This window comes from Mauremys reevesii, linkage group 1, assembly GCF_016161935.1.
Source record: "Mauremys reevesii isolate NIE-2019 linkage group 1, ASM1616193v1, whole genome shotgun sequence".
NCBI lineage: Eukaryota > Metazoa > Chordata > Testudines > Geoemydidae > Mauremys > Mauremys reevesii.
The window spans coordinates 326,102,408-326,126,417 of record NC_052623.1 but is presented as its reverse complement, the minus strand read 5'-3'; the positions used below and the strand labels follow the sequence as shown (position 1 = coordinate 326,126,417).

Genomic DNA, 24,010 nt, shown 5'->3' with positions numbered 1-24,010 from the left:
CATCCTTCTTTTAATAATAGTAAGTAATAAGTACTAGAGTCCTGGTGGATGAGGGGGATTGTGAATAAATCCCTTGGTCAGGTTTTCTTGAAGTTAAGCCCTCAGGGAGGCTCGTATGGATTCTGACATGGCATAAATGTACCCAAATGGAATATTTGGCCCTGTTGAAATTCTCTGGGGCAGTAATACTTCAGGTATGGTGGCCGGGAGTCTGCGTTCTTTTTTTCAAATACATCAGCATAATCATTGTATTGGGAGGGGGATTGGGGTTTGGGATCCGCTGGCGATCTGGCCAGGCCAAGTATCATAGTGCTTGATCCCTGGGAAATGGTTGCATGTTCTCCAGCCACTGGAGTCCAGCAGTGCTGTTGGCAGAACTCTCAGAGGAAGCTGACCTTCAGTACCCCCCACTGGATGTGTGGATTATGGCAGACCAGACCAACCAGGAGACAGCCAGACTCAGAGGAAAGCATGGGGAGATGACATTGAATTGCAGCATCTCCCTATGCCTTTCAATGTAACTTCCAAGGGCACAGTTTCCATGATCACAGATTCAAAGGACAAGAGGGATCCATCAATTAAGTACCATATCTGGGCAGATTTTGCCTCTAGGGGAATCTGCAGGTTTAGGGCTACTTCAGTGTTGATGAAGTTATCTGCAGCATCTGAGTCAATGAGTGGTTGCTGCAGGAGAATTTGTTGGAGGAGCTCAGGTACACAAAACTTGACTAGAACTTCTTGGTGCAGTATCGCTTGCCAGAAGTTGGCGTGCATTCCAGTCAGGACCATGGTTTGGGACTCAGAGGTACACTTTGTGGGGACACCCAGGCTGGTTGCCCTTAATCTGTCTGGGTTGGCTCATTTCACAGTTCCCTTTGGGCTGTGCTTTGCATGGGGCAACCAGATATGGCATGACTTGGCTCCCCTTAGTAAAAACACAGGTTGAGATGTTGATGTTGCTCTTTTTCCTCAGGAGTGACTGGCCAGCAAGTCAGGTCTACCTGCATAGGCTTAACCTGTGCAGAGGGTCTTGAAAACTGGGAGCATGGTTGTATCATTTTGCTTCTCTCCTCTCTTCGTTCCTGCAGTCGATTATCGATCTGTATAGTGAGATCAGTAAAAGCATCCAGGTCTCCTGGAGTCTCGATCCAGGCCACTCATCCTTGAATTCCTCTCACAGGGTCCGACCAGAACTCCTGTTGTTGGGCTGCCTCATTCCAGGCTATATCTGATGTGAGCCAATGGATATGTGCTGCACAGGAGCTGGCTGTACCTTGCCCCTGCTGGAGCTTATGCAGGGCTGTTTCCATGGAGTGAGCACAATTGGTTGATGTCACTCACTGGACAGCACCCCAGTTACACAAAACTGGACTGCCAGTATCAATAATGCATCTCTAATCAGGAGGCTGACTACCAGGCTACCTTGTCCACTTCAGAGGACTATATTTGCGGATGAAGCAGGAACTGAAGGCTACACTGATTCATGAAATATGTAAATCTTGGGGGATCACTGTTAAAGCATGCCAGCAGGGTCATGAGGGGTGCTGGCTTTGGGTGGTGGGGGGAGGGGTGTTGTGCAAGAGGTCAGGACTGAAGCGCAGTGTTCCCAGTGCAAACTTGGAGCATTTGCTTCTGCAATGTCTGGTTTCCAGCAGCCAACTGCAGAGCTGCCTGCTTGAAGGTGGGCTACATGCTCGTGAGATGCTGGTGCCCCTTGGTATAGTAGGAGCTCTGCTGGATCTGTGCTTGGCAGACCCAATCCCTGCAAGGGCTTAAGAATGTGATCAAGCTGTCACGACTGGGACCTGGGTGGTCTTACCTAGTCATTGTGTTATATCCTTGGGGGCAGCCGGTTTAGGAAGAAATCACTTGAGGCCAGACAGCAGACAGCTAACAAAACTACCATTTTATTTACAGACACAGAGCTCACCCAACTGGCCGAAACAGGCTGGGCTATCCCCTAATAATCTAACTCAGTTGCCATGGCAACAAAAACCATGACAACCAAATACACAACATATTCCTCCCCCGCAATAAGAACATTCCCTAAATAAAACACACACTAGACTAGAGAAGGAGAGTAGACTGCCTCCATTCCTGGCTAAACCCTGGGGATTATTTTGCCACAAAACCGTGGGTTCGCCCTAGCTAAAGATCCAGCCGATGAGGAGGCCTTCTGTCTCTAGGTGGATCACGGCGAACTTCTGGTGTTGTTTCACCCGAAAGTACCATGGGCTCAGGGTCCGCAGCACGAACAGGTGAGGAAGTGGTATCAGCTCGTGCTGGGCAAAGGGGTATCTCAGCCGCCGGCAGTAATGGAGGAGAAGAGTCAGGAACAGGTGATTCATGATTCGGTGTCTCACCAGAAGAGGTGAAGTCAGACCCCTCAACTGCAGATGTGTCCTGAGAACTGGCATGACCTGGCAACAGCTGATCTACATATCGCCACCAGGTAAGATTCTCTGCAGTCCGGACTGTGTAGGAAACAGGTCCTGTTTGAGTGATGATTGTGGCAGGGACCCATTTAGCTCTGGAAGTATAATTCCGAGCCAAAACTGGCTGTCCTGGGCTAAAGGTTCGGTCTTTTGCTCTGGGTGCCCGTCTGATGACTTGATATTGCTGATGATGTTGCACAATTTGTCGGGGTTCAGAAGGTTTCAGCAGATCAAAGCAAGTGCGCAGCTGTCGTCCCATCATTAGAAAGGCCGGGGATGCCTGGGTCGTAGCATGAGGTGTGTTTCTGTAGGAAAGTAAGAAGGTATCCAGATGCTTTTGAATGGAGTGTTGTCCCCTTGCTGATTTCAAAGCGTGTTTCATTGTCTGCACAAATCTTTCAGCTAATCTGTTGATGGATGGATGATATGGTGCTGACGTGATGTGGTGTATCCCGTTTACCTTCCTAAAATTTTGAAACTCCTGAGAGATGAACTGTAGTCTGTTGTCACTCAAAAGTTGTTCTGGCAGACCAAAACAACTAACGAGTCCTCGTAGTTTTTGGATAGTACTCTGCAGTAGTGGACTGCATTATAGAGACTTCTGGCCATTTAGAATGGGCATCTACTGCCACCAAGAACATGCTTCCTTCAAGGGGGCCAGCTAAGTCAATGTGAATATGTTGCCACGGGTTTTCAGGCCAGTCCCATGGGTGTAGGGGTGCCCACTGGGGTGCATTCCTCACACCCTGACATGACATACAAGCTTTTGCCTTCTCTTCAATAGCACTGTCCAATCCAGGCCACCAAAAATAGCTTCGTGCGATTTCCTTCATGCGCACTATTCCACAGTGACTGGAATGTAGCTGTTCTAAAATCTGTGATCTCAGTGGTGGTGGAATAATGACACGTCTCCCCCACAACAAACAACCAGATTGGACCGATAACTCCGTCCTCCTGGACATGTAGGTAACAAGGTCGGGTGAGACCGGAGAGGTTTGTCGAGATTTTCCATGCATCACCAGGTCCATAACTTGGAATAATACTGGGTCAACGCGAGTTGCCTTCTTTATCTGAGTAGCAGTGATGGGTGTATTCTCTACCTGTTCAAAGTAGAAGATTTCCTTTTGGGCACTATCTTGATGTTTGACCGGCAAAGGCAACCTTGAGAGGCCATCTGCATTGCCGTGCAGAGTGGATTTCCGATATTTGATTTCATATGTGTGTGCTGAAAGTAATAATGCCCAACGTTGCATACGACTAGCAGCTAATGGGGGAATGCCTGTGTAGGGTCCAAAAATTGACGTCAGAGGTCGATGGTCTGTGAGAAGAGTAAATTTTCGCCCAAAGAGGTACTGATGAAACTTTCGAATTCCAAAAACAATTCCTAATGCCTCACGTTCGATTTGGGCGTAGTTAGTTTCTGCTTTGCTTAGAGTGCGTGAAGCAAAAGCAATAGGTCTCTCTTCTCCCGAAGGCATAATATGGGACACGACTGCTCCCACTCCATAAGGGGAGGCATCGCAGGCCAATTGCAGGGGTAAGGATGGATCAAAGTGCGTTAGAACTTCAGAATTTAGCAATGAATCCTTAGCTTTGTTAAATGCAACATCACAGGCTTCAGTCCACTTCCAGGCCTTGTTCTGCCCAAGGAGCTCATGAAGTGGTTTTAGCAGTGTGGCTAACTGTGAGATGAACTTTCCATAATAGTTCAGTAGTCCTAGAAACGAGCGCAGCTGGCTTACATTTCGAGGTGGGGGATCCTCCACAATAGCTTTAACTTTTGCAGGGGCCTTATGAAGACCTGCAGAATCAATGATGTGTCCCAAATATTCAACAGAGGGCTTGAAGAATTCACACTTGTCTTTGCGAACTCGTCGGCCATACTCTTCCAGGCTTTGTAGGGTAGCCTCTAAATTCTTTAAGTGATCCTCTTCATTTCTTCCAGTGACCAGGATATCATCCAGATAGCACTGAACTCCTGACAAGCCACACAAGATCTGGTCCATAGCCCTCTGGAACAGGGCGGGAGCAGACATTATTCCGAAGGGTAGGCGACAGTATCGATAAAGCCCCTTATGAGTCACAATAGTCAACAGCTCTTGGGACTTTTCATCGACGTGCATCTGTAAATATGCTTGACTCAGATCAATCTTACTGAACTTTTGTCCCCCAGCCAGGCCTGCGAAGAGGTCATCGATGCGGGGAAGCGGGTATAGCTCTGCACACAACACTGGGTTGACAGTGACTTTAAAATCACCGCAAATCCGGAGAGAGCCATCTTTCTTCACTATTGGAATGATAGGAGTGGCCCATGAGCTATGGGTAACTGGTATTAGGACTCCATTGGTGACCAGGCGCTCCAGGTCTGCTTCAACTTTTGGCCTGATGGCATATGGCACAGTTCGGGCTTTCAGATATTTTGGTGGACTGTCAGGTTTAATGTTCAATGTCACAGTGATTCCCTTCATACTTCCCAAATCATCTCCAAAAACAGCAGCATGTTTCCTTAGTATAGGGGTTAGACTGGTTTCTTCTTTAGTCATCCGGTGCACTTCTGCCCAGATCAGTTGAATCTTCCCAAGCCAAGACCTACCCATTAAGGCTGGGTAGTTACCTCTCACCACAAAGAGTGGCAATTTAGCAGCCTGTCCATTGAGCTCCACCTTAACATCAATAGTGCCCAACATGGGCACAGCTTCTCCCATATAAGTCTTCAGAACTGTTTTTGTTGCCTTAAGGGGAAGATGTTGTAGCTTTTCTTTATACACAGTCTCGGAGACCAGTGAGACGGCTGCACCGGTGTCCAGTTCCATGCGTATAGGTTTGCCATCCAACAACGGGGTTACCCAGTATTCATGTGAGCCCACTGCCAAAGACAAACATGCAGTGGCACTTCCTCTTACGATGAGGTGTCACCTTGATCATCCTGGGTCCGCTCTAGGGTATGCCGGGTTCCTCTTTTTGTCGGCCAGACCACAGGCCTCTTTTTCTTTTGTTTACAGGCACACTCAATGTGTCCCTTTTTGCCACAGTGTCGACACACCAGGTCTTTACACCAGCATTCTGATGCCTGGTGACCCGGCTTACCACAGCGGTAACATTCTTGACTCGGCACAGTTTTGTGGGTCGGTTCTTGTGACACTTTTTGCACCCTAGGGGATGAACCGATGTATTGCGCCTCCCTTGTAGCCGGTTCCATGGAGACAGCAGTATCAAAAGCCTTCTGTAATGCAAGCTCAGCCTCTGTCAGTAGGCGCTTCTGTATAGCTTCACTGTAGAGGCCACACACTAACCTGTCACACAGGGCATCATTTAACATCTCTTTAAATTCACAGTGTTCTGCTAGCTTTTTTAAAATTGCTACAAATTGTACAACTGTTTCATCTTCCTTTTGGTCTCTTTTGTGGAACCTATATCTTTCAGCAATTACCAGTGGTTTTGGGGAAAAATGGGACCCCAGGATTTCCACAATGTCACTGTAAGATTTAGTCTCAGGCTTAACAGGGTGTAGTAAGCTGCGTAGCAGGGAGTAGGTTTTAGCCCCTACAACACTTAAGAATATTGGCACCTTCTTCGCTTCTGTAATGTCATTTGCAATAACAAAAAGCTCAAAACGCTCAGTATATACATGCCACTGCTCTATATTCTCATCAAAAGGTTCCAGTGGCCTGGTCAGAGTAGCCATGATTTTTAGTTTCACTTTCACAGTCAGTGCAAACAAGCAGGTTTTTTTGTTTGTTTGTTCTTTACCTTGACTTCTACTTCCTTCTGTTACTGGAGCAGCACCGGAATCCCATCCATCGTCGCCACTTGTTATATCCTTGGGGGCAGCCGGTTTTGGAAGAAATCACTTGAGGCCAGACAGCAGACAGCTAACAAAACTACCATTTTATTTACAGACACAGAGCTCACCCAACTGGCTGAAACAGGCTGGGCTATCCCCTAATAATCTAACTCAGTTGCCATAGCAACAAAAACCATGACAACGAAATACACAACACATTGAAACAGGGTTAGGCCTAGTGGTCTGAAAGAGTCCAAGCCAGGGGTCAGAGCCAGAACAAGGAACCAGAGACCAAGTAAGAGTCAGGTCCTATGCAGCAGCCAGTTAGGAAGTCTCTTAGTTGCTCAGACACCTTTCTATGCCTCCTTCTGGCATAAGTAGTCCAGTCGGGCCAAATGATGGGGCTGATCATCATCCCCAGTCAGGATCTTTGCGGGTGATGCCTCTTGGAGGGGTCAGAGTTCTGCTACCCCCTTACCTCCGGGAGTTCTGAGTGGGTGGCCAGGGTGTGAGGGATGTCTGGGAACCCATGGGCCCAGCTTTGAGACTCACAAACCCTTACACTTAGGGTCATAAATGTCTAAGTCACTTAGGTGCTTTTAAAAAAAACAACATCCCAGTGCTTGAAAGAATTTCTCAATCACATGTGGGCAAGGAGCACAATATTTTCAAATGGAGATATTGCTTGTAGACCACCATCTGGCAAAGCATTTACACATGTGCTTAAGTGCACTGCTGGGTGAGGGCTTTGGAAATTACTGTGGGTGAAATGCAGAAATGGGAACTGGACTGATTAAGAAAACCTATTCTTTTGTGCTTTAGATGTTCACCTTCCAGAACATTTTAGTAAATGCAGTGAGGGTTATTTCCAAGTAAACTCATTACATAATTACCTAACAAATGTCAAGGCAAGTACTTGGTACCTGACACACAGTGCACAGACCAAAAATGCTAGTAGGAAAAGGCAGATAAAAATATTGAAATAGCTATAAGGGTGTCTGACCAAACAGTGAAATGTGTTTGTTGCCTCAGGATGAAGGAGGAAACAGAGTTATCTAATCCCTCCTTGGGAGAGCAGGCTGACCTCATGCATGCCATGGCAATTTTCTACAGTCCTTTCATTTTGTTTCTTCTTAGTGAGTATATTACAATGGTGGCCCTTTATGTCTCCTTACATAAAGCACTTTATAAATTCAAGCTGTTGCTAATGCGATTACTACATGTATGGGAACACAAGGAGTGGTTTCTTATCCCCACATTTAAATTCTGTATACCATTTCCTCCATTTCATTTACATGCTGGTAAATGTCTTTGTAATTCTTCAGTTCTTTTATCAGGCACATGAAAGATCTACAGCAAAAATCATATGCAACTTACATAAAACCTTTTTAGTGAGTCAAATCTGAAGGTAGAAGCATCGATGATTAAGGAACAGAAAGGAAAGAGCGCATTTCCTTTTTTTTCTCCTAGAATAATACAAGCATCAAACTAATTGAAAAGAAAATTTTGCACAGTTGTAGTGTGTTGCATGATCTTTTTCTGCACTTCAACAAACAAAGAGGAAGGGTATTTTCCTAGTCACTGGAAAGTAAAACTGGTTGTCTGTTGGTTGATCTGTGATGCCAGTGTATTTCTGATATAATATAATGTTTTCTCATACTATGTGAAGCCCGTCTTGATGTCTGGTTCCTCAAAAGAATTTCTGTGCTATCATATTGCTCAGCTTCGAGTTGAATTACTTCCTGATCAGGATCCCAAATCTCTTTATAACTTTATTTTTATTTGACGGCTTTGATTAGCTACTGCAAAACTGATCACTTTTTTTGAAATGCATAAAGCAGAGAATTTATTTTGGGGCATTATATACTGGCACCTTTGCTATCAGCTAGAGTTGGTATTTATAAGAAATGTTATTTTCAAACAGTCTAAAAGCTGCTAAGCATTTGCTCCACACAATTCAAAGTGCAGCTTCATAAATAATAATAATCAGATCTCTCAGTACTGGAAACTTTTCTGGCTTGTGACAGAAATCTCTGCATTCATACTGAAATTGGTAAAATGGGTCAGGCACATGAATGCCTAGCATAGATCAAAGTAAAAAGTAAGAGTTTATCTTTTTTAACCAGTTAAATGGATACTCACCATTTTTCCTCTATAGGTTTTGATAGCTATGCACCTGCTTCTCCATCTTTTCACATTCTTTGCAAAATTAACCAAGATGTCCAGAAAGTACCTTAGTCAAATAATAACATAGTCATATGAAAGATTCCCACACGCTAGCATGTGATCCCAGACAAGTTATCCTACATTTTCCTTACTCAAAGTAAGGAAAATAGGGAGAAGTGGGGATCAGAGCGACATTTGTATTGGTTAAAGTGTATACAGTACTTTCAAATATAAAGCACTCCACACTAAGTTATTTGATTGTTTTATATTAAGAAGTCTTTCATTGTCAAAAGAGCCAAACAGTAGTAACCCCTCAAATACTTTAGGCCTGATCTTCATCTGATGTAAATCAGTGTAGCTCAATTGACACTAATGGAGTGCTGATTTACACCAACTGAGGATCTTGCCCTTTTACTCTAGCTACCACAATATAAACACATTTCTTATAGGAGAGATGAATCTTAGGCTGTTGTAAGCAACATTGCATTGCTATGTTGCTGTAAGTTAAGTGTATTGTGTTATAATTTTATGGTTTTTTTATATATTTTCTGTAAAGATCACAGCAAAGTAAGACAATATTTGAATGACACTGTATGAAATCATCATAGGCCCATTATTCAATTTGGAAGGAAAGACAATAACAGAAAATATGGAAATGGCCAAGGTGCTTAATGACTTCTTTGTTTTGGTTTTCACCAAGAAGTTTGGTGGCAATTGGACATCTAAAATAGTGAATGCCAGTGAAAATGAGGTAGGATCAGAGTCTAAAATATGGAAAGAACAAGTCAAAAATTACTTAGACAAGTTAGATGCCTTCAAATCACAGGGCCTGATGAATACTCCCAGAATACTCAAGGAGCTGACTGAGGAGATATCTGAGCCATTAGCAATTATCTTTGAAAAGTCATGGAAGATGGAAGACATTCCCAAAGACTGGAAAAAGGCAAATATAGTGCCCATCTATAAAAAGGGAAATAAGGACAACCCGGGGAATTATAGACCAGTGAGCTTAACTTCTGTACCAGGAAAGGTAATGGAGCAAATAATTAAGCAATCAGTTTGCAAACATCTAGAAGATAATAAGGTGATAAGTAACAGTCAGCATGGATTTGTCAAGAACAAATCGTGTCAAACCAACTTGATAGCTTTCTTTGACAGGGTAACAAGCCTTGTGGATACGGGGATAGTGGTAGGTGTGGTATATCTTGACTTTAGTAAGGCTTTTGCATGACTTTCTCATAAACAAACTAGGAAAATATAACCTAGATGGAGCTACTATAAGGTGAGTGCATAACTGGTTGGAAAATCATTCCCAGAGAGTAGTTATCAGTGGTTCACTGTCATGCTGGAAGGGCATAATGAGTGGGGTACTGCAGGGATCAGTTCTGGGTCCGGTTCTGTTCAGTATCTTCATCAGTTATTTAGATAATAGCATAGATAGTACACTTATAAAGTTTGCGGACGATACCAAGCTGGGAGGGGTTTCAAGTGCTTTGGAGGATAGGACTAAACTTCAAAATGATCTGGACAAACTGGAGAAATGGTCTGAAGTAAATAGGATGAAATTCAATGAGGACAAATGCAAAGTAGTCCACTTAGGAAGGAACAATCAGTTGCACACATACAAAATGGGAAATGACTGCCTAGCAAGGAGTACTGTGGAAAGGGATATGTGGGGGGAGGGGGTCATAGTGGATCACAAGCTAAATATGAGTCAACAGTGTAACACTGTTGCAAAAAAAAGCAAACAACATTCTGGGATGTACTGTATTAGCAGGAGTATTGTAAACAAGACACAAGAAATAATTCTTCTTCTCTACTCCATGCTGATTAGGCCTCAACTGGAGTATTGTGTCCAGTTCTGGGCATCACATTTCAGGAAAGATGTGGACAAATTGGAGAAAGTCCAGAGAAGAGCAACAAAAATGATTAAAGGTCTAGAAAACATGACCTAAGAAGGAAGATTGAAAAAATGGGGTTTGTTTAGTCTGGAGAACCAAGGGGACAGAGAGGGGACATGATAAAAGTTTTCATGTACATAAAAGGTTGTTACAAAGAGGAAAGGGAAAAATTGTTCTTTTTAACCTCTGAGGATAGGACAAGAAGCAATGGGCTTAAATTGCAGCATGGGTGGTTTAGGTTGAACATTAGGAAAAACTTCCTAACTGCCATAGTGGTTAAGCACTGGAATAAATTGCCTAGGGAGGTGGTGGAATCTCCATCATTGGGGATTTTAATAGCAGGTTGGACAAACACCTGTCAGGGATGGTCTAGATAATATTTAGTCCTGCCTTGAGTGCAAGGGACTGGACTAGATGACCTCTTGATGTCTCTTCCATTTCTATGATTCTATGATTTCTATAGTGGTATGCCAGCTCTGCTTTAGTTAAGGTTGAGAACCCCTTTCTGTTTAAAGGATGACACTTCTAAGTATACGAAAATCTGCATGCTTAGTTGGATTATTTTGATGTTTGCTATACTTCATAAAGGTGTGGGCATAGGTGCCGACTCCAGCCCTGGAGCACCCAAGGAAAAAAATTAACAGGTGCTTAGCACCCACTGGCAGCCAGCTCCCCACTAATGCCCAGCACCTCCCACCTGCTGGTGGCCTCTGCCAATCAGCTCCTCCCATCCCTCCCAGTGCCTCTCAACCACTGCAATAAGCAACATGCAAATTCAGGGCATGCAGAAGACTCTGGGAGGAAGGGGGAGAAATGGAGATGGGGCACACTGAAGGGAAGGGGCAGAACTGGGCGGGAAGAGGCAGGGTGGGGCAGGAAGAGGAGGGGTGGGGTGGGGACTTGGGAGAAGGGATGAGAGGGGCGGGGCCTGGGGCAGTGAGGGTGGGAAGAGACATGATGGGGATTTGGGGGAAGGGGGCAGGTGGAGGCGGGACCTGTGGCAGAGTGGGGAGTTGAGCTCCCCTGAACCCAGAGGAAGCCTGCGCCCATGGTGTGGATTAGGGTTTGTGATCCAAATTTGGGGTCATTTTACCAAATTGTTCCTGAAATACAGCTCCCTGAAAAGAACAGAATTTCATAAAGTCCACAGATTCTATCAACTTTTAGTGGGCACCTAGGACTCAAACCAACCTTAAATCTGCCCTCTTTGATCAATGACCCAATATGCCCATAATGTGCATACTTGCACTCTTCCTTTGCAGATATTGTAGAGAGCTCAGGGAACAGAGCATATGGCTACAGTAGATTGGAATCTAATACCTTTTCTTTGCGAAGGCAAAACTTTTCTTTATGTGGAGTATACTGAACAGGAGCTACCTACAACTGCCCTACACTCACACATTTATCCTACCTCACAGAAACAGCATGAAACCTGTTAAATTTTACAACCTCTTCACCTCCTTTTACAACCTTTTCAGTGTAATGCAAAGGATGTCAATTAATGGATACTTTCACTTACCCATCATTAAACTCCCAGACCTCATGTGGAATACTGTGTGCAGGTCTGGTCTCCCATGTTTTTTATAAAGATCAATTCAAACTGGAACAGGTGCAGAGAAGGGCTACTAGGATGATCTGAGGAATGGAAAACTTACCTTATGACAGGAGACTCAAAGAGCTTGGCTTCTTTAGCCTATTCAAAAGAAACATGAGGGGAGATATGATTGCTTTCTATAAATATATCAGAGGGATAAATACCAGGGAGGGAGAGGAGTTTAAGTTGAGCACCATTGTGGACTCAGGAACAAATGGCTATAAACTGGCCATCAACAAGTTTAGGCTTGAAATTAGACAAAGGTTTCTAACCATCAGAGGAGTGAAGTTCTGGAACAGGCTTCGAAGACTGAGCTTGATACGTTTATGGAGGTGCTAGTTTGATGAGATTGCCTACAATGACATGTAGCTGATCTGTGACTGCTATCAGCAAATAAACCCAACTGCCTGTGATGGGACTCTAGACATGGTGGGCTCTGAGTTACCACAGATAATTCTTTCCCATGTATCTCATAGACTCATAGACTTTAAGGTCAGAAGGGACCATTATGATCATCTAGTCTGACCTCCTGCTCAATACAGGCAATAGAATCTCACCCACCCACTCCTGTAACAAACCCCTAACCTATGTCTGAGTTATTGAAGTCCTCAAATCATGGTTTAAAGACATCAAGGTGCAGAGAATCCTTTAGCAAGTGATCTGGCTGGTGGGTCTTGCCCACATGTTCAGGGTCTAACCGATTGCCATATTTGGGGTCAGAAAACATTTCCCTTTTGGTCATATTGGCAGAGACCTTGGGGGGATTCACCTTCCTCTGCAGAATGGGGCACGGGTCACTTGCGGGTTTAAACTAGTGTAAATGGTGGATTCTCTGTAACTTGAAGTCACTAAATCATAATTCGAGGACTTCCATAACTCAGCCAAAGGCCTATCTGCTGGGAGAGCAATACAGCAGTGCACAGACAATCTAGGAAGTTTCTGGAAAGTGTAGGGGACAATTTCCTGGTGCAAGTGCTGGAGGAACCAACTAGGGGAAAAGCTCTTCTTGACCTGCTGCTCACAAACAGGGAAGAAATAGTAGAGGAAGCAATAGTGGATGGGAACCTGGGAGGCAGTGACCATGAGATGGTCGAGTTCAGGATCCTGACACAAGGAAAAAGGGAAAGCAGTAGAACAGAGACCCTGGACTTCAGAAAAGCAGACTTTGACTCCGTCAGGGAACTGATGGGCAAGGTCCCCTGGGAGAATAACATGACGGGGAAAGGAGTCGAGGAAAGCTGGCTGTATTTCAAAGAAACCTTATTGAGGTTGCAGGAACAAACCATCCCGATGTGTAGGAAGAAAAGTAAATATGGCAGGCGACCAGCTTGGCTTAACAGTGAAATCCTTGCTCGTCTTAAACACAAAAGAACAGCTTACAAGAAGTGGAAGATTGGACAAATAACCAAGGAGGAGTATAAAAGTATTGTTCAGGCATGCAGGTGTGAAATCAGGAAGGCCAAATCACACTTGGAGTTGCAGCTAGCTGGAGATGTTAGGAGTAACAAGAAGGGTTTCTTTAGGTATGTTAGCAACAGGAAGAAAGTCAAGGAAAGTGTGGGCCCACTTGCTGAATGAGGGAGAGAAACTAATGACAGAGGATGTGGAGAAAGCTAGTGTACTCAATGCTTTTTTTGCCTCTGTCTTCACAGACAAGGTCAGCTCCCAGACAGCTGCACTCTGCAGCACGGTATGGGGAGGAGGTGACCAGCTCTCTGTGGAGAAAGAAGTAGTTCGGGGCTATTTAGGAAAGCTGGACGAGCACAAGTCCATGGGGCCGGATGCGCTGCATCCGAGGGTGCTAAAGGAGTTGGCCGATGAGATTGCAGAGCCATTGGCCATTATCTTTGAAAAATCATGGCGATCAGGGGAGGTTCCGGATGACTGGAAAAAAGCTAATGTAGTGCCCATCTTTAAAAAAGGGAAGAAGGAAGATCCAGGGAACTACAGGCCAGTCAGTCTCACCTCAGTCCCTGGAAAAATCATGGAACAGGTCCTCAAGGAATCAATCCTGAACCACTTAAAGGAGGGGAAAGTGATCAGGAACAGTCAGCATGGATTCACCAAAGGCAAGTCATGCCTGACTAACCTAATTGCCTTCTATGACGAGATAACCGGCTCTGTGGATGAGGGGAAAGCAGTGGATGTGCTATTTCTGGATTTTAGCAAAGTTTGCAGATGACACTAAACTGGGAGGAGTGGTTGATACGCTGGAGGGTAGGGATAGGATACAGAGGGACCTAGACAAATTAGAGGATTGGGCCAAAAGAAATATGATGAGGTTCAACAAGGACAAGTGCAGAGTCCTGCACTTAGGACGGAAGAATCCCATGCACTGCTACAGACTAGGGACCGAATGGCTGGGTAGCAGTTCTGCAGAAAAGGACCTAGGGGTTACGGTGGACGAAAAGCTGAATATGAGTCAAAAGTGTGGCCTTGTTGCCAAGAAAGCTAATGGCATTTTGGGTTGTATAAGTAGGGGCATTTCCAGCAGATCAAGGGATGTGATCATTCCCCTCTACTCAGCACTGGTGAGGCCTCATTTGGAGTACTGTGTCCAGTTTTGGGCCCCACACTACAAGAAGGATGTGGATAAATTGGAGAGAGTCCAGCGGAGGGCAACAAAAATGATTAGGGGGCTGGAGCACATGACTTATGAGGAGAGGCTGAGGGAACTGGGATTGTTTAGGCTGCAGAAGAGAAGAATGAGGGGGGATTTGATAGCTGCTTTCAACTACCTGAAAGGGGGTTCCAAAGAGGATGGATCTAGCCTGTTCTCAGTGGTAGAAGATGACAGAACAAGGAGTAATGGTCTCAACTTGCAGAGGGGGAGGTTTAGGCTGGATATTAGGAAAAAACTTTTTCACTAGTAGGGTGGTGAAGAACTGGAATGGGTTACCTAGGGAGGTAGTGGAATCTCCTTCCTTAGAGGTTTTTAAGGTCAGGCTTGACAAAGCCCTGGCTGGGATGATTTAGTTGGGTTTGGTCCTGCTTTGAGCAGGGGGTTGGACTAGATGACCTCCTGAGGTCCCTTCCAACCCTGAGATTCTATGATTCTATGATTCTATTACAGGAGTGGATGGGAGACCCGTGGCCTGTGATGTGCAGGAGGTCAGACTAGGTGATCATGACGGTCCCTTCTGGCCTTAACATCTAGACCATTCTCGCATTCCACCTCACTGCTGAAAAGCCCTCTGGCAAGAAGACCCCTGTGCTCTACTACTGAAACAGCCCACACAACTAAGTGCTGAAATGAGGCATACTGGATCTCTCAAGGTACACGTGCACCTCTTTCCTCTGGTCACACATGGGGGAAGGGGCAGGGAGAGGGGCTCAGCTCCTCTCCACTCCACAGAGAACCAAGACATCTCAGACCACTTCATATCACAATCTGCTCCAACTAATCTCTTCACCATTCGGTACCTTTACACCTAACACAGTAAACACAACTAGAGTGCATACAGATAGTTTCCAGTGGCTATTTTCAGTGCCAGGCAGCACAGTTCAGGTTGTGTTTGTATGTACTTTAATTCTATATTTCCTGGTTTGCAGAAGTTTAAGTTTGTTTTTCCTTTCAGTATTTCATTTAGGCCCTAATTCAAAGCCCACTGAAGTCACTGCAGGCCAGATTTTTTAAGCTATTTCAGGGGTTGGCAACCTTCGGCACATGGCCCATCAGGATAATCCGCTGGCAGGCCACAAGACATTTTATTTATGTTGATTGTCTGCAGGCACCGGGCCCTGCAGCTCCCAGTGGCCACAGTTCGCTGTTCCTGGCCAATGGGAGCTGCGGGAAGTGGCATGGGCCATAGAGACATGCTGGCCGCAGCTTCCCACAGCTTCCATTGGAGGGGAACGGCGAACTGTGGCCACGGTGAACTGCGGGGAGGCCATGCCTGAGGATGGTCAATGTAAACAAATGTCTCGTGACCTGCCAGTGGATTAAACTGATGGGCTGCGTGCCAAAGGTTGACGACCCCTGAGCTGTTTTGTTGTCTAAAGATGCAGATAGGAATATAGTGAGATTTTAAAAGCACCCAGGTGCTTAGATCCCTTTAAAATCAATGACTTAGGAGCCTAGGCACTTAGGCACCAAAAGGGATTTTCAAACGTTCTTATTTGCACCCCTAAGTGCCAAAATACCTTTAAAAATTGGGCTCTGGGAGACTTCCATTGGATGGGCCCTTAGGAAAAAAGGTATCAGATGAGGGTCTCATCTTACAGGGGCTGATTACCTGATTCAAGGGACTAGAGACAGATTTTTAAAGTTACCTAGGCACATGTAAATACCTTTAAAAGTCTGGGCCTGGGTGTCCATGAATCCCTTGAATCAAAAACTCAGCACTGGAATCTTGCTGTTATATATCAAATAAATTGCTGTGTCTGAGAACAAGGAACTAATTTTACCATTGATTTTAACATTTAAGGGCCAGATGCTAGGATGGGGACCTGGTTCTAAATCTTTATTTTAAAACCTTTGAAAGCAGCTTTCAATGGCTAATGCCCAAGAAGAGGTTGGTGCTTTGCATAAAAATCAAACTGATACATAAAGAGTTACACAGCATCATCTGGTTAGATGCTGTATTGAACATGTTGCATGGGATTTTAATCTCACATTTTGCTTTATAGTTGATGAGCCTTTCATGGCTAAAACCTGACTGAAACATTTTGAAAATGTCCCTGTAACTCTCTAAACAGAAACAAGCAGCATTCACAAGGGACTCCACCAATGTAAAGGCTGGCCCATTTCCAGTCGGATACTGAAACTGTTTGCATTGTAATTCTTATTTATTATAATAAATGTTTTGTAGGGGGAATGTCAATAGTTAATAAGTCCATAAACGGATTGGCTTAGAGATCTCATAAGTGATTTGGGTTGGAGCTTAATCGCATAAAAATTGCAGACATTATTCAGAAACAAATTGAATCACTATAAAATGATGTAGCAAGGACAAGGCTATATGACAGACCCAGAGGCTACTCTAAAGCTGCCAACATAATTGTCTGAGGAATCTGCCAAGGAGACAGATGCTGCTGATGGAAAATAATGTTCCATTCTTTGGCATCTGGGTCTAGTGATGGCCTACCAAAGACAAGCACAAGTTAGACTGTATTCCTTTGCCTTGTTAGTTCATAAATACCATGTGACTGGTACTGCAGTCCCTTCTCAGTCCTCACTCAGGTGAATTCCCAATGGATTTTTGCAGTCCACAGGAATGGCTGCAGAGTTTGACCCTATGTTTGCATGATAAATAAATCAATCTCTGCTATGAATCCAAAATGTATATAATGCACATTGGAATACCTACAGATCCTGGAACGTGCGGCTTTGAGTCTGGGAGGTAGTGGTTTTAATGGAAAGCATGGCTACATAACATCAGTGCTGTTCTCAACTCTAAAAGAGAGGAGGTCTGGACTGGGGTACACTCATATCTTTGTGCTTGTGTTCATATCTGAGCCTCTCCTTTTGGAAAACAATATTAAAAAAAGATCTTTCTTACAGAATCAATGGAATTATGTCAGTTTTCAACAGCTGAGTATCTGTCCTTGTAAACGTGAGGGTCCGGGGCTCAACCCTCCACGGGGAGGAGGGGAGCCACATCGGCCCGTCGTCCCCACGAGGGTTCTGCCCGGCTCCTTTAAGGCTGAGCAACACTATCAGAGTCAATTATGGCTCGGGCCTTCGGCTGCAAGGCTGAGCAATAAGACAAGATTCAGTTAGGGCTCAGGCCTTCTGCTGCAAGGCTGAGCAATACTACAAGGGTCAGTTAGGGCTCAGGCCTTCTGCTGCAAGGCTGAGCAATAATACAGTTCAGGGGGCTCAGGCCATTTGTGGCAGGGGCTGAGCAGCAAACAGTTCAGGGGGCTCAGGCCCTTTGTGGCAAGGGCTGAGCAGCAAACAGTTCAGGGAGCTCAGGCCCTTTGTGGCAAGGGCTGAGCAGCAAACAGTTCAGGGAGCTCAGGCCCTTTGTGGCAAGGGCTGAGCAGCAAACAGTTCAGGGAGCTCAGGCCCTTTGTGGCAAGGGCTGAGCAGCAAACAGTTCAGGGGGCTCAGGCCCTTTGGGGCAAGGGCTGAGCAGCAAACAGTTCAGGGAGCTCAGGCCCTTTGGGGCAAGGGCTGAGCAGCAAACAGTTCAGGGAGCTCAGGCCCTTTGGGGCAAGGGCTGAGCAGCAAACAGTTCAGGAAGGCCCAGGCCCTGGATTAGGGCAGAGCAACAACAACTAGGGCTCAGGCCCGTAGGTGCCGGGGCTGAGCACTGGGGTGAGGGGGAAAACTGCCACCCGCAAGTGGGGTGGCAGGGGGGATGCAGGCCCACCCACTCCACTGCGTCCCAGCCCGGGGCCCTAGGCAGCGGCTATGACCGCTGACAGTCAGTGGGGATCCTGACCGCAACACACTAACATGGGCATTGTTTGATCAGCAGCCTGACTGAGGTCGGCTGCCCCCGGGCCACTTCCAATTTCCCCCTCGGGGCCTACCTGGTCCGCGGCGTCTGCTCCCGGGAAGTCCAACAGCATGGGCTCCTCGCAGCCCGGGCTGGGGGGTAGATCCGGCAGTTCCTCGGGGAAGTCCGGCCAAATCTGCTCCGGGGGTTCCTCGGGGTAACAACACGGGAGCGGGGAAGTCTCTGGTGGCTCCTCCTCGTATGTGGCGCGGGGAAGCTCCGGCGGGTCCTCCCAGTAGCGGGCGAGGGGAAGCTCTGGCCAGTCCAGGGAACTGCTCGGGGCCCCAGCGGCTTCCCAGTCCCAAGCTCTCTCGGGCAGGTCTGCTCCCAGCGGTGGCTGGGCTCCGACTGACCTCTGATGGCCGGCTTTTATGCTTCCGGGTCGCTGCCTGACCCTCTGAGGGGCGGGCTCACTGCTCTGTAGCACCGCCCCTTCCGGTGTCCGGGGCTCAACCCTCCCAGGGGAGGAGGGGAGCCACACCGGCCCATTACAGTCCTATAGAGAGGAAAAAAATACTACTATCATATATTAAGACTTTATCTTTCACCTCCCCATTTTTTTCTGATGTGGCGCTTGTTTAGTTATCATATCACTTAATTTATTTTTATGGCCCTTCATATGGTCATGCCAGGATAAGACATAAAGACAAGTATCTCTCTCTCTCTCTCTCTCTCTCATCATGCATTGGTCTCACAGGTGAACAGCAACTCATTGGCAAGGATCTCATTGTCCTGCTAGAAGGACAAGAGATGCTGGATATAATTAAATTGGGCCACAATTTTATTAATAGAATCATAGAATCATAGAATTCAAGATCAGAAGGGACCATTATGATCATCTAGTCTGACCTCCTGCAAGATGCAGGCCACATAAGCCGATCCACCCACTCCTGAACTAATTCTCTCCCTTGACTCTGCTGTTCAATGCTCCAAATCATTATTTAAAGACTTCAAGTAGCAGATAATCCACCAGCAAGCGACCCCTGCCCCATGCTTCGGAGGAAGGCGAAAAACCTCCAGGGCCACTGCCAATATACCCTGGAGGAAAATTCCTTCCCGACCCCAAATATGGCGATCAGCTGAACCCCGAGCATGCGGGCAAGACTCTCTAGCCAGACCCTCTGGAAAAGGCTAACAGTATCCCAACATTGACCCTTTATACTAATTACCAGTGTGGCACGTTATTGACCTATTGACTAAACCCGTTATCCTATCATACCATCCCCTCCATAAACTTATCCAGCTTAATCTTAAAGTCATGGAGGTCCTTCGCCCCCACTGTTTCCCTCGATAGGCTGTTCCAGAATTGCACTCCTCTGATGGTTAGAAACCTTCGTCTAATTTCAAGCCTAAATTTCCTAACTGACAATTTATATCCGTTTGTCCTCGTGTTCACATTAGCACTGAGGTGAAATAATTCCTCTCCTTCCCTGGTATTTATCCCTCTGATATATTTAAAGAGTGCAATCATATCTCCTCTTATCCTTCTTTTGGTTAAGGAAAACAAACCGAGCTCCTCAAGTCTCCTTTCATACGACAGGCCTTCCATTCCTCGGATCATTCTAGTGGCCCTTCTTTGTACTCGTTCCAGGTTGAATTCATCCTTCTTAAACATGGGAAACCAAAACTGCACACAATACTCCAAATGAGGTCTCACCAATGCCTTATATAACGGGACTAGCACCTCCTTATCTCTACTAGAAATACCTTGCCTAATGCATCCCAAGACCGCATTAGCTTTTTTAACGGCCACATCACATTGCCTACTCATAGTCATCCTACGATCAACCAGGACTCCTAGGTCCTTCTCCTCCTCTGTTACTTCCAACTGGTGCATCCCCAGCTTATAACTAAAATTCTTGTTAGTCATCCCTAAATGCATAACCTTACACTTCTCATTATTGAATTTCATCCTGTTACTAATACTCCAGTTTACAAGGTCATCCAAATCTCCCTGGAGGATATCCCGATCCTTTTCCGAATTGGCAATACCTCCCAACTTGGTGTCATTCGCAAACTTTATCAGCCCACTCCTACTTTTGGTTCCGAGGTCAGCGATAAATGGATTAAATAAAATCGGACCCAAAACTGAACCTTGAGAAACTCCACTGGTAACCCCCCTCCAACCCGACAGATCACCCTTCAATATGACCCTCTGCAGTCTCCCCTTTAACCAGCTCCTTATCCACCTCTGGATTTTCATTTCGATCCCCATCTTTTCCAATTTAATCAGTAATCCCTCATGCGGTACCGTATCAAACGCCTTACTGAAATCAAGATATATTAGATCCACCTCATTTCCCTTGTCTAAAAAATCTGTTACTTTCTCAAAGAAGGAGATCAGGTTGGTTTGACACGATCTACCTTTCGTAAAACCATGCTGTAATTTGTCCCAGTTGCCATCGGCCTCAAGGTCCGTAACCACTCTCTCCTTTATAATTTTTTCCATGACTTTGCATACTACAGATGTTAAACTAACAGGCCTGTAGTTACCTGGGTCACTTTTTTTCCCCTTCTTGAATATAGGAACTATATTAGCTAATCTTCAGTCGAACGGTACAACCCCCGAGTTTAGAGATTTATTAAAAATCATCGCTAACGGGCTTGCAATTTCACTCGCCAATTCCCTTAATATTCTAGGATGAAGATTATCTGGGCCCCCCGATTTACTTCCGTTAAGCTGTTCAAGTTTGGCTTCTACCTCAGATACCGTAATGTCTACCCCCATATCTTCATTCCCATCAGTCCCTCTACCACGATTCCTTAGCCCTTCATTAGCCTCATTAAAGACCGAGGCAAAATATTCGTTTAGATATTGTGCCATGCCAAGATTATCCCTAATCTCCACTCCGTTTAAAGTTTTAAGCAGTCACACTTCTTCCTTCTTGGTTTTCTTCCTATTTATATGGCTAAAAAACCTTTTGCTATTGGTTTTAATACCCTTCGCTAGGTCTATCTTCACCCGGCTCTTTGCCTTTCTCACTGCTTCCCTACACCCTCTGACCTCAATAAGGTAGGTTTCTTTGCTGATCCCTCCCATTTTCCAGTCCTTGTATACTTTCTGTTTTTTCTTAATCACCCCTCTGAGACGCTTGCTCATCCAGCTTGGTCTAAAACTGCTACCTATGACCCGTGTTCCCTTTCTCGGGATACAGGCCTCTGACAGCTCCTGCAACTTCAACCTGAAGTAACCCCAGGCGTCTTCCGCTTTTAGATCCCTAAATATGTTAGTCCAGTCCACTTCCCTAACTAGTCGCCTTAATTTAGTAAAGTTAGCCCTTTTGAAATTGTAAACCTTAGTCTCAGATGCAATTTTGTTTATCCTTCTATTTATTTTGAACCGAATTAGCTCATGATCACTCGAGCCAAGGTTGTCCCCTACAACTATTTCCTCAACAAGGTCCTCGTTACTTACCAAAATCAGATCTAAAATGGCATCCCCCCTCGTCGGTTCAGCAACTACTTGATGAAGGAATTCATCAGCTATCACGTCTAGGAAAAGCTGAGCCCTATTATTATTACTAGCATTTGTTTCCCAATCTATATCCGGGAAGTTAAAGTCTCCCATGATCACACAGTTCCTATTAGTATTTACCTCCTTAAAAACATTAAAGAGCTCTCTATCCATATCCAGGCTAGATCCAGGTGGTCTATAGCACACCCCAATCACTATCCCAGGGCACACTCTAGTAGTTTTCTTCCCCAATGTCACCATTGCCCAAACAGACTCCGTATTATCCATTGCATTGCTAGTTATTTCGTTACATTTCACCTCATTATTGACATACAATGCTACTCCCCCACTTTTACCTTTGTTTCGGTCTTTCCTAAACAGCACATACCCTTCCATACCTGTACTCCAGTCATGGCTACCGTTCCACCATGTTTCGGTTATTCCTATGATATCCGGTTTCAATTCTCGGACCAGGAGCTCCAGTTCCTCCATTTTGTTACCTAAGCTTCTCGCATTGGTGAACAACCATCCTAATTTTTGCTGTTTGGCTCCTCTCACCCTTTTCACCCAACTTGGTAGGGACACAGTACTACCAGTATGACCTGTCAGTCTAGTATCCGCCCCCCCCCCTCTTCCTTATACCTAATCCTCCCCCTCTGGCTATATCTGTTGTTATCCTGTTGTTCTCCCTCTCAATGTATAAATTTGGCGTGGAGAGTACCTGGACCTCTCCCAACCGTCTCCCCCCAATGTCTAGTTTAAAGCTCGTTTAATCAGATGAGCCAGCCTCCCTCCTAGAATTCTACTTCCTTCCCTACTCAGGTGGAGCCCATCCCGTGAGAACAGTTCTCTGTCCCCGAAAGCCTCCCAGTGCCCATACATCCCAAAGCCCTCCTTGTAACACCACTCCCTCAGCCAACTATTTATCGTCACAATCTTGTCACCCCTTTGGCGCCCTTCCCTAGGGACAGGTAGAATCCCACTGAAAATCACCTGAGCCTCAATTTCCTTGAGCATCTTACCCAACCTGGCATAGTCTCCCTTGATCCTCTCTAGCAAGAATCTAGCCGTGTCATTCATTCCTACATGAAGGATGATCAACGGGTTCTTACCTGCTCCTCTTAGGATCCTTTTCAACCTCAGGTCCACATCCCATATTTTAGCGCCCGGTAGACAGCACACCCTTCTGTTCTCCGGATCGGCCCTGGTCACAGGCCTGTCCAACCTTCTCAGTATGGAATCCCCAATCAGATAGACTTGCCTTTGCCTGGGGACAGTGCGGTCCTCTAACCTATCCTCCGTCCCCCCGGGTTGCAAGCTCCTTCCATTCCTACCATCCCTTGTGGTTCCCCTTAAGCCATCCTGTATCCTCCCTGGGCCCAAACTCGGTGCTGCCCCCATCGACTCCTCCCCTCTTTCTATCGGACTAGCCTGGCTCCTCACCGTTTTCCTTGCCCTCCCACCGTCAGCTACCACCTGCTGCACCCCTTCCTCATTCTCCAAACCTTCAAACCTGTTCCTTAGCTCTATTCCTCCCTCACTGGCTCTGCTTTTCCTCGGCCTGCTTCTCACAGTCACATGCTTCCACCACCCATATTCCTCATCTGGCAGTCCCCCCTCACTGGCCCCAGCCCCTGCTTCCCCCTGTACCTCTGAGCATTCCCCTTCAGCCACAGCTTGCCATTTCTCCATCAGCTGCTCGAACCCCCTTCCATGCTCTACCAGGGTTTCTACCTGCAGCTCTAGACCCTGGATCTTTTCCTCCAGCAGCTCTATTAGGCGGCACTTCAAGCTGTCTGGGAGTATCCGTAAGATAAAAGTGTGATGTGCAGGTAGCTCCAACATCATTTCAATATTTACCCAGGGGGATTTACATAAGCCCCTCACCCTGCTTTTCCATCCTGGTCCCCAGCCAACCCACTGCTGGGATGTTACCATCTCCCTCCTCCCTGGAATGAGGATTACAGTGGGCTATAAAGGAGGAAGATTGGCTCCTTGCCATGCCAGTCAGAGGAGACCCGAACACCTGCCCCCGTTTCTTTTAACAAACACCTCCTTTAAATCCTTTACCAGACCATTTATCTGATGACTTCACAGCTCCCCATCACACTGCGGCATGTCCAACCACACAATTTTTACTTGTGAAAAAAGTTCCAGGATCTACCCCAAGTCAGGGCTGGCTCCAGGTTTTTTGCCGCCCCAAGCAAAAACAAAAAAAGGGTCGCCCCAA

At 45.9% G+C, this 24,010-nt stretch overlaps 1 long non-coding RNA gene across 1 annotated transcript; it reads left to right on the top strand.

Annotated features, from left to right (window-relative positions):
- Nucleotides 1–6,476: 6,476 nt before the first annotated feature.
- Nucleotides 6,477–7,690, top strand: LOC120397702. Its single transcript, XR_005593953.1, has 3 exons — nucleotides 6,477–6,514; nucleotides 7,252–7,355; nucleotides 7,545–7,690. It is a non-coding gene; the product is annotated as an uncharacterized LOC120397702 (long non-coding RNA).
- Nucleotides 7,691–24,010: the final 16,320 nt, after the last annotated feature.